The sequence below is a fragment of the Terrapene carolina genome, unplaced genomic scaffold (assembly GCF_002925995.2).
Source record: "Terrapene carolina triunguis isolate 2854851 unplaced genomic scaffold, T_m_triunguis-2.0 Scaffold23, whole genome shotgun sequence".
NCBI classification, from domain to species: domain Eukaryota; kingdom Metazoa; phylum Chordata; order Testudines; family Emydidae; genus Terrapene; species Terrapene triunguis.
Genome location: NW_020664374.1, coordinates 27794153 through 27807535, shown reverse-complemented (window position 1 = coordinate 27807535; position 13383 = coordinate 27794153). Strand labels below are relative to the sequence as shown.

The 13383-nt window shown below is 36.3% G+C and overlaps 1 protein-coding gene across 1 annotated transcript in view; it reads left to right on the top strand.

Moving 5' to 3' along the window:
• LOC112112035 (dystrophin) overlaps nucleotides 1-13383 on the top strand; it is a 1981667-nt gene that overhangs the window by 878771 nt on the left and 1089513 nt on the right. The window lies entirely within an intron of this gene.

Below are 13383 nucleotides of genomic sequence, written 5' to 3'. Positions count from 1 at the left end.
TTGTCAACTGTTGAGAATAGGCCACTTCCACCTTAATTGAATTGGCTCCTTAGCACTGACCCCCCACTTGGTAAGGCAACTCCCATCTTTTCATGTGCTATAATATATAGTCGTCTTACTGCATTTTTCACTCCCTGTATCTGATGAAGTGGGTTGTAGCCCACGAAAGCTTATGCCCAAATAAATTTGTTAGTCTCTAAGATGCCACAAGGACTCCTCATTATTTTTATTTAAAGGGGGTTGTTTATGTACCAATATAATCATACTTTAAACTTTTTCACCTGTGCCTATCCAGATGATTTAAAGGACCTTAAATGCCATGGAAGGTTATGCAGTAACATTAAAATGGCAATGGAAAACAAAGTGGCTCTTTAAAATCCAATCTTTCTTATGCCAGAATTTACTCATCATCTTCTTCCTACTTTTAGTTGGTTTATTTGTAAAGACAATTAGATGGCATATGGATTGCTACTGAATTATCTAATCACAGGTACTGTGGTTAATTGTTACTTTGATTTACACAAATATCCTTACATTTTAGTTCTTCAGTTCAGACAAGTTTAAAAGAAAATCATCCTTTCCTTCCTCTCCTACAACTTATTTGTTCAGGCTTTGAACCTAGAGCACATTTACCATATCTGACACCAGTTTGTACTTTTCAACTATTTTCACTATAACATTTATCCATAGCCCTGTTTAAAAACAAAACAAAACAAAACAAATTTGAAATAGAGCCCGCTACTACTAATACCAAAGTATTCAAATTGTACTATAGGAAATCAAATAGCTTTTCAGGTCATTAGATATTTAATAAAAAGTATGATAATATCAGGAGAAAATAATATGGAAAAGTATGTATGGATTGTAAGGATTTGTAAGGCTACTGCCAATTGCATTTTCTGTTAGAAATAGTGATTCCTAAGTACAGATGTTTGGCAGGGAGAAGCTTGAAGAGTTGGTCTCAGATACAGACAAAAATGGACAAAAGACATTGTGGGCCTGATTTCAGAAGTCCTGAGCTCCCACAGCTCCCACTGAAGTCAAAGGGAGCTGCGGTTCCACCACAACTCTGGAAATCAGGCCCTGTGTCTTTTATATTAAAAATAATTTTAAAAAGTTAAAAAAATCCATCAAAAATATGTATATTTAAAGCCAAAACCAAATATTTAGACTATACCAGGCCTTATTCTGCCCTCAGTCTAATTTTATACTGTTATAATTACTGACTCCGGTTGAGTTGTTTCCATCTTACACCAGTGTAAGAGTAGAGTCAGGCTTAGATGATTTACTCCTCATGTATCAAATTTCAGTCCTAAACTATTTACCCACTACTGTCCCGTTTAAATTTGTTGTTCCTCCTCCTAAAACTTTGATCAACATAGAGTATTATTAGGTAACTCAGGGCTTAACCGAGCCTTTGTCAAGGGAGCATTGGTATGATTTTCATCTTCTAAATCTATCTCTCTAAAGATTAGCAGTTTAGGGGTATGTCTACACTACAGGATTAATCCGAATTTAGATAATTCGAATTTGGGAAACAGGTTGTATAAATTCGATTGTGCGCGGCCACACTAAGCACCTTAATTCGGTTTTAAACCACATTAATTCGGTGGTGTGCGGCCACACTACCCCATTAACTTAAACACAGTAATTCGGTGGTGTGCGTCCACACTAACCCTAATTCGAATTAACAAAATCGATTTAGGCTCTACTCCGTTCGTCGAGGTGGAGTACAGAAATCGATTTAAAGGGCCCTTTAATTCGAATTAACTGGCTCTGTAGTGTGGACGGGTGAAGGGTTAATTCGGATTAAGGCAGCTAAATCCGAATTAAAGTCCTAGTGTAGACCAGGCCTAGGAAACATTCAGTACCGTCTGTTTGATATGGCTGTTTCTGGACCTTTTCAAAAATATGCTTTGATCAAAAGAAACTGTAATTTATCCATCCTTTAGAAACTGGCACAGATACATCCACAGATGTAGTATTGATGGTGATTCAGGTTTTATATAAGAAGCAATATTTCAATACTTTAACCATTGAATCAGGGTAACACTCAACCAACCAAAATTTAAGCTGGAATATTTTTGGATACATTGGCAAACTCATTTTTTTTCTCCAAAAAATTTGTGTTGCATATGGATTTATTGCCTCATGTCTGATGCTGAATTCACCTAATCATAATAGGTGTGAAATCAAACAACCCAGAATTTGTTGACTCTTTCCCCTTCACAGTTTTATTTTAAGATGCAGGTAAAATCTTTTGAGGAAACCAAGTTCTCATCAGAACAGATTGAACTCAAATATTACTGTTCTCTGAAGCTCAGTCTGAAGTTCCTTAAAATCCTTATAGGAAAATAAAATGTACAATGCATTTTAAATGGGTAAATTAGCCTATTCATCCCACCAGTGAATGGCAGGGCTAAGGTACTGGCTCATCTACTGAGGAGCCCCTGCTGGCACACCTCCTAGAAAGAGATCAGAGCTTTTCCTTCATGATAGAACTCCCATGTCAAAGCAGTGGCTGTCCTGCTACCTGCCTTTCCGTTAGAGTGAATGGCCTTCTTTTTCCAGGGAAGGGGATAATTAATTAGTAATGGTTAATCAAACCCAGAGACTATAAAATAAACTCTTCACTAAAGTATGTTGCACTCCTAGAAAAATAGAAGGAATTTTAATCAGAAAGATGTCAAGGTTTTTTAATGTTTGGTTCCCAAATTCAAACCCAGGGCTAAAGTAGAGACAAAATGAAGTGAAATGCCGCTCCTCTTGTTAAACTAAAGTGATTACTTTGATACATGCAGAGAGATGGCAAAAGAAGGGGAGTTTTCAGTGTTAAATATATGCTATTTGAGCCCTGCTTTGGATCACCTTTTGAATACAAATTCCATGTGCGTCTTACTCCACCATGTGGCACTGAGAATTTAATGCTGTAGAACTATTGTCGGGTAACAGACTACTTGCTGCCTGTTTCTCTCCACCTCCCACTGAAGATAGTGTATTCAAACACAGTAGCCTAACCACAGCCATTCAAAGAAATTAATGGGTTCAGATCCCTGTAAGGCACAGCGATAAAACCGTGTGTTGAAAGAGAATAAAATAAGACAAATCTTACAAAATATATTCATGAAGAAGTCATTTCTGTGTATGCTTGACCTCACTATTCCACAATGACCTCTCTTTCATCTACATGAATATACAAAGGTTATGCAAGTATTAAAATCATTACCATGGGATTTTTCTCACCCCTTATTTTTACAAATGCTCTTTCATTGTATGTTTTAGTTGAAGTACATGGAGTTTTTTAAGTTTTGCTATTATAAAAAGAAAAAAAAAATCTATTGTGAATATAAAATGTGTGTGCTACTTAAAGTACTCATTCTATAATAAACAGTCTACTTACTTATGAAAGAAATAAAAAATACTTATGTGCTACAGACTAATTTCTAGGTTTTTTTCAGTTGGCATTTTTTATTATATAAACCAGTTCCCCAACACTTATAGCATGTTTTTTAATTCCTTGGTTTATGCTGTTACTTTGGACTTTTCTTGTTAAAGTCCAATAGTATAGGCCCCAATCCTCCCAAAACTTACATTATTGCATAAGTTTGTGCTCATAGTTCCACTGAAGTTTTTGTTTTAACTAATTGGTTGCATGTTTTTTTAATGCTAAAACTTTAGTTTTGGTTTATAATAATTTTAAAAGAATTTTCCAGGTAATTAAAGATATGGCATTGCAGAAATACTTAGCTTTTTTTCATAGTACATATTCTGTTTAGTTCAAAAAGCAGTATGGCTTTTTATGATATGTGAAAGAAGCATCTTCCTGGGCGCCTCTAAACATTGCAAATATCTTGGAATAGGCTTGTGTCTCTTTTTTCTGCCTGTGCACTTGTCTAAAATGCAGTGCTAAGGACAAATGACCTACATGAAATTACTTCGTAAATGAAAGAGAGGCAATAAGTATCATATGCTGCTTTTCCGCTATTGCCCCTTCACATTCTGAAAGGGTAATATTTAAGTAATCATACTTATATGTTGGTGTGCATTAAACTTCTGATTACATCTTAAGTGAGAGTGGTTATTCATATGTTGTTAAAATACCCTTGTGCCTTGTACTGGAGCAATGCTAATGTGATGCCTTAATAGCAAAAGTTGTTGAGTTATATGACATCTCACTTAATGAGGAACATGCCACACATCATTGACTACAGAGTCAGTGATTTAGGATAAAGAATTCACAATGGTGTACGCAGCTGATAATGTTAAAGACATTAATATTTTTTTCATGTTCTAAACATGGAGACTTATTTCATTGAGTTCTCTATGGAACATTAGTACTCAAAAGGGAGCAGCTGATCTAAGCATCATTCTGAAATCCAAACTCAGATTTTATTTGAGCAATTTGAATTTCTGCTCAGAATTCTGTTCTGTTCTATATAGATTCTTATATTGTTCTTATCACCATAGTATGTGTATGCCTTACAGTAGTGCATTAAGCGATGTGACTGACATCAGTCATGTGTGGTTTGTTCTTTGTCATCTTCACAGAGGTATAGGTCTGTGTGAGGTAGTGTTTTGTTTTGATAGGGTTTTATTTGGGAGGGGGGGTTAATACATATGTTGCTATATATGTTTATGTTAGAGAAGGTACAATGGAAAAAGTGCACCTTGCACTTGAAGTGAAAGATGGTGAATTAGTGGTGGTCCTTAGTTCCTGTGGGAGTGTGTGTCATCATCGGACTGGTCCCCCAAAAAGCAGAAGGGTAGAAAATGTGCTATGTTGCATTTCCATTTTTTATTTGTAATTTACATAAATTTCCACTTGTATATAAATTATAAGCATTGAGTATAATCTGCTGTTAGATCAGTCTGTGGAGGAAAAAGTTTAGCTTAGAGTTTAGTATAGAAGCGGCCAAGCCAAGCCAGGCAGAACCTGCCTTCATTCATTCATGTTTGAGTAGGCCTTGAGGAGTACCTTTTGCTAAAGTCTCACTTTCACTTGGATTTATAGATGTGACTGCAAGTTTGAAATTAGCTATGTTGTCTAATGACTAATGCTGAAGTTTAGTGCAAAGACACTAGAAAGTATAGAGAGTATGATTAAACAGGGTTCAGAACTAAAATACTCAACATGCCAGCTACTATTAAAAGGTGTAAGTAACTTTGATCAATCCCATCATATACTGCTGTTTGGGAAGGAGAGATCCATTTAAACAGTGAAAGATGCCTGCTAGCCTTTCTTACTTGCTATCTGTTTTTATTAGAGTTGGTTTAAAAAAAAAAAAAAAACGGTGATGGAACAGTTTTCCATCAAAAATGCTGATTTGACAGCATCAACACATTCTGTGGGGGGGGGAGGTGTCAATTCTGTCAAAACTTTAAACAGAAACAAGGCAGGCAGGCTAGCCTGCTGTCTGACCACCTAGCTTGTCTGCTGCCCCTGTCACTGGCTGGCTACCCGACCAGCTTGCCACTAGCCAATTCCCCAACATTACACTATGACATGAAGTGTTGTCAATTTTTTCATTTATATTATTTTATTTTATATTGATTTGTATTGTATTTATTTTATATTTTTATTTTACTTTAGTTTATATTATTTTCATTACACTAATTAAAGTAGGGAATTAACAACCCAGTTGCCAATCAGAATATCAATTACAAATAACCAGTTGGCATATCAATTACCAGTGAGCAAACAAAGTTCTAGCTACCAAACCTATTCCAATATAAATAGTAATTACCAAGTACCAGTTAGAATACAAATAACTAATAACAAATTAGAAAACCAATCACACATTTTTTCATTTTATAATACAAATTAAAAATAATTATTAAATGCTCATTTTAAAATAATATAGTCAAAACATTTTGACTGTTATATTATGTCATGTTATAATTTTAATGGTCAAAATGTTTAGACTTTTATAGTCTATTATAAATTATTATGGAATGCAATATAACCTAAGTCTAGTCAATAAATTTGAAATGGAAACTTTAGATAAAGTCAAAAGGAAGGGTCTTTTCAGTTTTTCCAACATATAATTTTGGAATTTAGTTTCACAAAAAATATTAAAATGTTGATATTTTCTGATTTGGAATGGGGGGAAAAAATCAAAATTTCAGCATGTCCTGCAGGGAATTCTGGGCTCTTCCTAAAAACAAAAAACAAACAAACAAAAACCTTTTCCACCTGCTTTAATAGCTCTTAAACCACGGGGATTTTTTTTTTAATCTAAATGTATAGTTACCACAGTTCAGGGTAACTGCACCCGTATACCCTCCTTATAGTCAACCAAGGGCACTCACTCTAGACTCCCAGCTCCTTGGTCATCACCTCTCTTGGACAGAGACCTGTGCCTATCTTCCTCCTGACTGAGTGTTAAGGCTGCACAGCTCCCTGATTTACACGGTGACATTCCCAGCAAGCCAGACTGTCTGAAAGGTCAACTTCTGCATTTTGCTTTCTGTCCAGAGGCTATGAATAGTGCAGTTGTCTGCAGTTATGTGACACAGCTCTTTCTAAGCAAACATGTTTATTCTTAAAATGAAAGCATTACCAAAAAAAACCCTGTTCAAAACAATAAAAGAATCTACACATATGCTAAAAAGCTTACCAGAGGTAACCCCAACTTCAGCCCTGGCTCTGATAGTTGTCAGTCCTTCAAAACCCACATCTGTTTTTTCCCATGGTTACAAGTTCATAACTGTCTCAGATTCAGAACCAGAATCCCAACTGAACAGATCAGCCTGTTTCTTTATATAGGTTGGGTCTTTGATCTCCAACCTATGAGAACAGATAATGTACACATAATCACCTTCTCTTCAGGGTATAGCTTCAAAAGACTGGGTTTAACATAACCAGAGGTGGGGCATTTACATTAACCTCTCCCTAGCTATTCCCCAAGGAATCTTCTTCACACTTTTTGTCACAAACAGTCCATTCTTGTCTGACACAATTTCAGTATAGTCCTTTGAAAATGCAGGCATCATTTCACATCTCCCCCTAGAGAGGTTATACACAATCCCATTCCACAATAATACATAAACTTTTCAATGATTTTTTTTAAGGATATTGCAGAAAATTGTCATATCTTTCACATATAGCAAAGGCACAAGTGCACCTATGATGAATGAAATATGGTATCCAAACTATTTTCATACTCTTTGTAATTATATTTTTGATTCTAGTCTTATAGTTTACACCTAGAGTACAAGATGTTTGCAAATAAAGTAGTAGTGTTGGATGTTCCCGTTGACTCAAAGCTGCAGTGTCATGGTCTAGTGGTTATACATTGGACTATCATCTGACAACTAAAGGTACAATCGTTCAAGATCTATTTAAATCACTCTTTTTAAAAAAACCTGTCTACACATACACATCGTGCACCAATGGAGGGTTTTTTTTTAGTAGTAAAGTAAAATAATTTGTAAAGATGTTAGCAAAATAGTTGCCTGCCAAACTCACATTGGCTCAGAAAGGTTTCCTCTATTCTGGACCCACAAAAACTATTTCCTTCTACTGATAAATACCTCTGTGCCTAGTGGTTGAGAAATACTAAATTAGGTGTTCAGTAAATGCCCTCATCCCAGGAGCAGATTGAATCTGAGACTCTGCCCAGCCCAATTGCCATACATGGTAATCACATCCTTGGGAGCAATGATAGAGGACTTGCTGAACATGCTGTCCTAACAAAGGAAGTTATTCCCAAGTTGTTTGCTCTCAGTTTTACACAGAAGAATTGTTATAGGGAACTTAGTCTCAAGTTATTGGTTTTTCCCTGGCTAATAGAGCAAAGACCTGAAAATGGAAAAAGCAAATGGCAATGTAGTCTAAAAATTTTCAACCCCATCTTTTGCGGTTGGGGGAATAGAAAGTGTCCCTAGGACTCTGCAATAGTATAATGACTTGTACCAGATTTCCTCCATTCTCTGATGGGTTGTGCATACCCAGATGAAGGAAAGGATGGTGCTGAGAACTGAATGAGCTCTCCTGTTTACCATGATCCCAGGAATCCCATAACTCACCTCTTTAGAGGAGTAGATTGTGTGGGAAGAAAGGAAGGAGCATTTCCACAGTTGGCCAAATTTGAAATTAACATATAGATATGTTGTAGATGTAATTCTTGTAAATCTTCAGTGACTAGGAAAACAAATGACATACCCTGTCAGATGAGATTCAGATGTTAACCAATTAGTTTTGTGATTGTGAATTCCATGATCCAAATTTTAAACAATGGGTTCCTAAAATTTAGAGTCTTGGTGTGTCTTTAGTCACCTAATAAGCACTTAGGTACCTACAATGGTTATTTAAGCACTTACATTCAGTTCTAAGCCCCTAAATTTATGCATCTATATAAGAATATGTGTCCAGGTTTAATTATATCAGGTTTGTTGCATATGTTCCCAAAGATCACCGTATAGTAGGTCCAACAATAATTACAAATTAATTTGCATTCTGCTGTAGAGAACAGATATTGCTAGCTATTTTGCTATGTAATTACTACATTTTTCAAGTAAAATTATTTCTATTCTACCATAGTGATATATACCATAGCTGAATAATAAATAGGTGTCATGATTAGCATGTTCCTTTGTGCGTGTCACAGTAAACAGTATTGTTTTACTACTAGTCACACTCTCTGTGAGGCTCTCCTTTTGTGTGTCTCTCGCTCTCTCTTTCTGGTTTCCTTCCTGACTTCAATTCAATTTCAAAAAAGAATTTCATGGATATTACATTTGAGAAGTACCCTAAGTACTTATAGTCCTCTGTTGTTAATTAGCACAGGTCTACATAGAGCATCTAGATAAGTAGCAACTGAACTACTCAAGATCAGTACTATTGTATTGAATGGCTAAATATTGCAATCTAAACTGTTACTTTGAAATAAATAAACCAGAAGATAAAGTGAGCACAATCCTTGAAAGCCTAATGATTTATGCATACTGAGTGGTAGTTACAGGCCTTTAACATCAGAAAACCCAAAACACCAGGAAATCTTGGCACACTACATGCTGCAATTCAAGTAGATGCACATAATCATATAAAAAAGTAAATATTGCACTAGCCTGCAGAAACTCCTTCTTCTGCCACTTGTGCACGTATTATTTATTTTTGGAGTACACCAGGTTCTTAAAAATAATAATAGTCCCAGTTAAAGCTACAACTCTGTATTCTCACTGATAATTTTGGTAAGAGAGCTCAAATTATGCAAAAGGCTCACTACATTTGCAATTAATCTAACACATTAGCATTTATATTCAATTAGTTCATACAAAACCAAGGAATAACAAAAGTGCATGATTACTCCTGCGTCATGTTAACATCTTACCATATTAGTGTAACATCAGTGTCAGAGCCCATAGACTTGTATAGCCTCTTTTCTCTGGCAGGTCCTGATCGAATCTGTTCAGAAAATTGCATGATTATGCAGCAGGCCACAATTGGACTCTCTGTTGGAACTGCTATTGGAGAAGAGTGGTTGAAAGAAAGCCACATTGGCCTTTCCTTCTCAGAACCAGCACTGCGGCTGCTATGGCCGGTTGCCTAGTTTTCAGTTATTGGCAACTATTGGGTATTATAGTTTGTTCTCCTGCATAGCAATTTATTCCTGTTACCTGATGGTTCTTTTTTTTTTTTTTAATTATCCTTAAATTTTGGCATGATAATTCCTTTCTTTTTTATGGTGATAGATTTTCAGAATCAGGCTTTTAATTTGTAAATGCAATATTTTAGAACCCAAAGTTGCTGTTCTACCAGGGGCTTTAAGCAAAACATTAAACAAAAAAAGATTGATTCCAACAGTTTTTAATTTAACTGAATCCCTCTGCTGTTCACAGTGTTTAATGAACTGTGATTCATTAAGTTTATTGTATTTGTTGTGCAAGTTAGTGCTCAAACTCAGGCCAGGAAATCATTCACACCTGTGAATTACAGCATGTGTATTTTGAAAAGTAACCTAAATTATTAGTGGCTTATTCTAAATTCAAGTGGTGTCAGGGCATACATCTGCACTGTCCCAAAGCAGCATGTATTAGTACACAGCTCATTTATGAAATGAAAGCTGTACCTTAAGCTTGCTCAAATTTTCACAACAAAGTCTTGTAAGAGTAGATTTCTCCTAGATGGTTAAGCAAAACTCTTATTAGAAAACAAAAAGAAAAAAAATGGAAAAGAAGTAGGAATAATAAGGGAGCATAGAATCTGACATGCTTGGGTAGGGAATAGCAGAACATTAGATTCACATCAGGAATTATTTAAAATATAGCCAGGAAAGTGGTGATTTCATTAGTTCCTTTTCATCATTGAATCATAGGACTGGAAGGGGCCTTGAGAGGTCTTCTAGTCCAGATCCTTGCACTCAAGGCAGGACTAAATATTATCTGGACCATCCCTGACAGATATTTGTCTAATCTGCTCTTAAAATCCTCCAATGACGGAGATTCCACAACCTCCGTAGGCAAGTTATTCCAGTGCTTAACCATCCTGACAGCTAGGAAGTTTTTCCTGATGTCCAACCGAAACCGTCCTTGCTGCAATTTAAGCCCATTGCCTCTTGTCCTATCCTCGGAGATTAGGAAGAACAATTTTTCTTCCTCCTCCTTGTAGCAACCTTTTATGTACTTGAAAACTATTATTGTGTGTGTCCCCCTTCCCCCAGTCTTCTCCTCTCCAGACTAAACAAACTCATTTCTTTCAATCTTTCCTCATAGGTCGTGTTTTCTAGACTTTTAATCATTTTTATTGCTCTTCTCTGGACTTTCTCAAATTTGTCCACATATTTCCTGAAATGTGGCACCCATAACTAGACACAATAGTTTAGTTGAGGCCTCATCAGCGTGGAATAGAGCAGAAGAATTACTTCTCGTGTCTTGCTTACCACCCTCCTGTTAATACATCCCAGAACGACGTTTGCTTTTTTTTGCAACAGTGTTACACTGTTGACTCATATTTAGCTTGTGATCTGCTATGACCCCCAGATCCCTTTCTCTATCCTAGCAATCAAGATGCGTTTTGGCTTCTGGAGTTAATTTTCATTGGTAAATAGATGAATGGACACAGCCTTAGGATATTCATTCCTAGTTTATTTTTCTCTTAATATGTGTATACTTATTGATCACTTTGAACAGAGATTCATTTGACTCATTTGTACCACAATCAATCGATCCATGCGTATTGCCGTTGCTGAATCCATCAGAACAACCGTGTGCTAACACACTCTATCCTAGACAGTCATTTTCAATTATGTATGTCTGCAACTGATTGTTCCTTCCTAAGTGAAATACTTTGCATTTGTCCTTATTGAATTTCATCCTATTTACTTCAGACCATTTCTCCAGTTTGCCCAGATCATTTTGAATTTTAATCCTATCCTCCAAAGCACTTGCAATCCCTCCCAGCTTGGCATTGTCCACAAACTTTATAAGTGTACTCTCTATGCCATTATCTAAATTACTGATGAAGATATTGAACAGAACAAGACCCAGAACTGATCCCTGAGGAACCCCACTAGATATGCCCTTCCATCTTGATTATGAACTACTGATAATACTCTCTGGGAATGGTTTTCCAAGCAGTTATGCACCAACCTTATAGTAGCTCCATATGGATTTTATTTCCCTGGTTTGTTTATGAGAAGGTCAGGTGAGACAGTGTCAAAAGCCTTACTAAAGTCAAGATATACCACATCTACCACTTCCCCCCACCATCCACAGGGCTTGTTACCTTGTCAAAGAAAGCTATTAAGTTGGTTTCACATGATATGTTCTTGACAAATCCATGCTGACTTTTATTTATCCCCTTATTATCTCCTACGTGTTTGCAAATTGATTGCTTAATTATTTGCTCCATTATCTTTCCGGGTATTGAAATTAAGCTGACTGGTCTCTAATTCCCTGGATTGTCTTTATTTCCCTTATAGATTGGTGCTATATTTGCCCAGGCCTCTGGAATCTCTCCTGTCTTCCATGACCTTTCAAAGATATACGCTAATGGCTCAGATATTGCCTAGGTCAACTCCTTGAGTATTCTAGGATGTATTTCTTGAAGATATCTTACTTGTCTAAGTAATTTTTAACTTTTTCTTTCCCTATTTTAGTCTCAGATCCTGCCTCATTTCCACTGGCATTCACTATGTTAGATGTCCAATCACTACTAATCTTTTTGGTAAAAACTGCCATTTCCATTTTAACATTTTCTGCTATTGTTTTTCCCACCTCATTGAGTAACGGCCAACTCTGTCGTTGATCTTCCTCTTGCTTCTAATGTATTTGTAGAATGTTTTCTTGTTACCCTTTATGTCTCTAGCTAGTTTAATCTCATTTTGTACATTGGCCTTTCTAATTTTATCTCCATATGCTTTTGTTGTTTGTTTATATTCATCCTTTGTAATTTGACCTAGTTTCCACTTTTTGTAGGACTCTTTTGAGTTTCAGAACATTGAAGATCTCCTGGTTAAGCCTGGGTGTTCTCTTGCCATGCTTCCTTTCTTTCCTACCCAATGGGATAGTTTGTTCTTGTGCCCTTAATAAAGTCTTCTTGAAAAATAGTCAGCTCTCTTTAACTGTTTTTCCCTGTAGATTTGCTCCCATGGGATCTTACCTACCAATTCCCTGAGTTTGCTAAAGTCTGCCTTCTTGAAAGTCATTACCTTTACAGTGCTGCTTTCCCTCCTACTATTCCTTAGAATTGTGAACTCTATCATTTCATGATCACTTTCACCCAACCTGCCTTCCACTTTCATATTCTCAAATAGTTCCTCCCTATTTGTCAAAATCAAATCTAGAACAGACTCTCCCCTTGTAGCTTTCTCTCCTTTCTGAAATAAAAACATGGTCTCCAATACACTCCAAGAACTTTTTTGTATTAATCTGTGCCCTGCTGTGTTATTTTCCCAACAGATGTGTGGTTAGTTGAAGTCCCCCATCATCACCATCATCATGATTTTGGATGATTTTTGTTGTTGTTTAAAAAAAGCCTCATCCACCTCTTCTTCCTGGTTGACACCACCCTTGTTTTTCATCCCTTTTATCCTTACTCGGAGACTTTCAACAAGTTTGTTTCCTATTTCCATCTCAACCTCAGTCCACGTGTATACATTTTTAATATACAAGGCAACACCTTCTTCCTTTTTTCCCTGCCTGTCCTTCCTGAGCAAGTTGTACCCTTCTATAACAATATTCCAGTTGTGTGTATTATCCCACCAAGTCTCTGTGATGCCAGCTGTTATAGTTGTTTTTATTAACTAGCATTTCTAATTCTTCCTGCTTATTCCCCATACTTCTCACATTAGTATACAGACATCTAAGATACAGATTTGATTTCCCCTCTGTGTTCTCTCTTGTCTCTCCCTTATCCCTGCTATAACAGCCCATGCTCCCCCT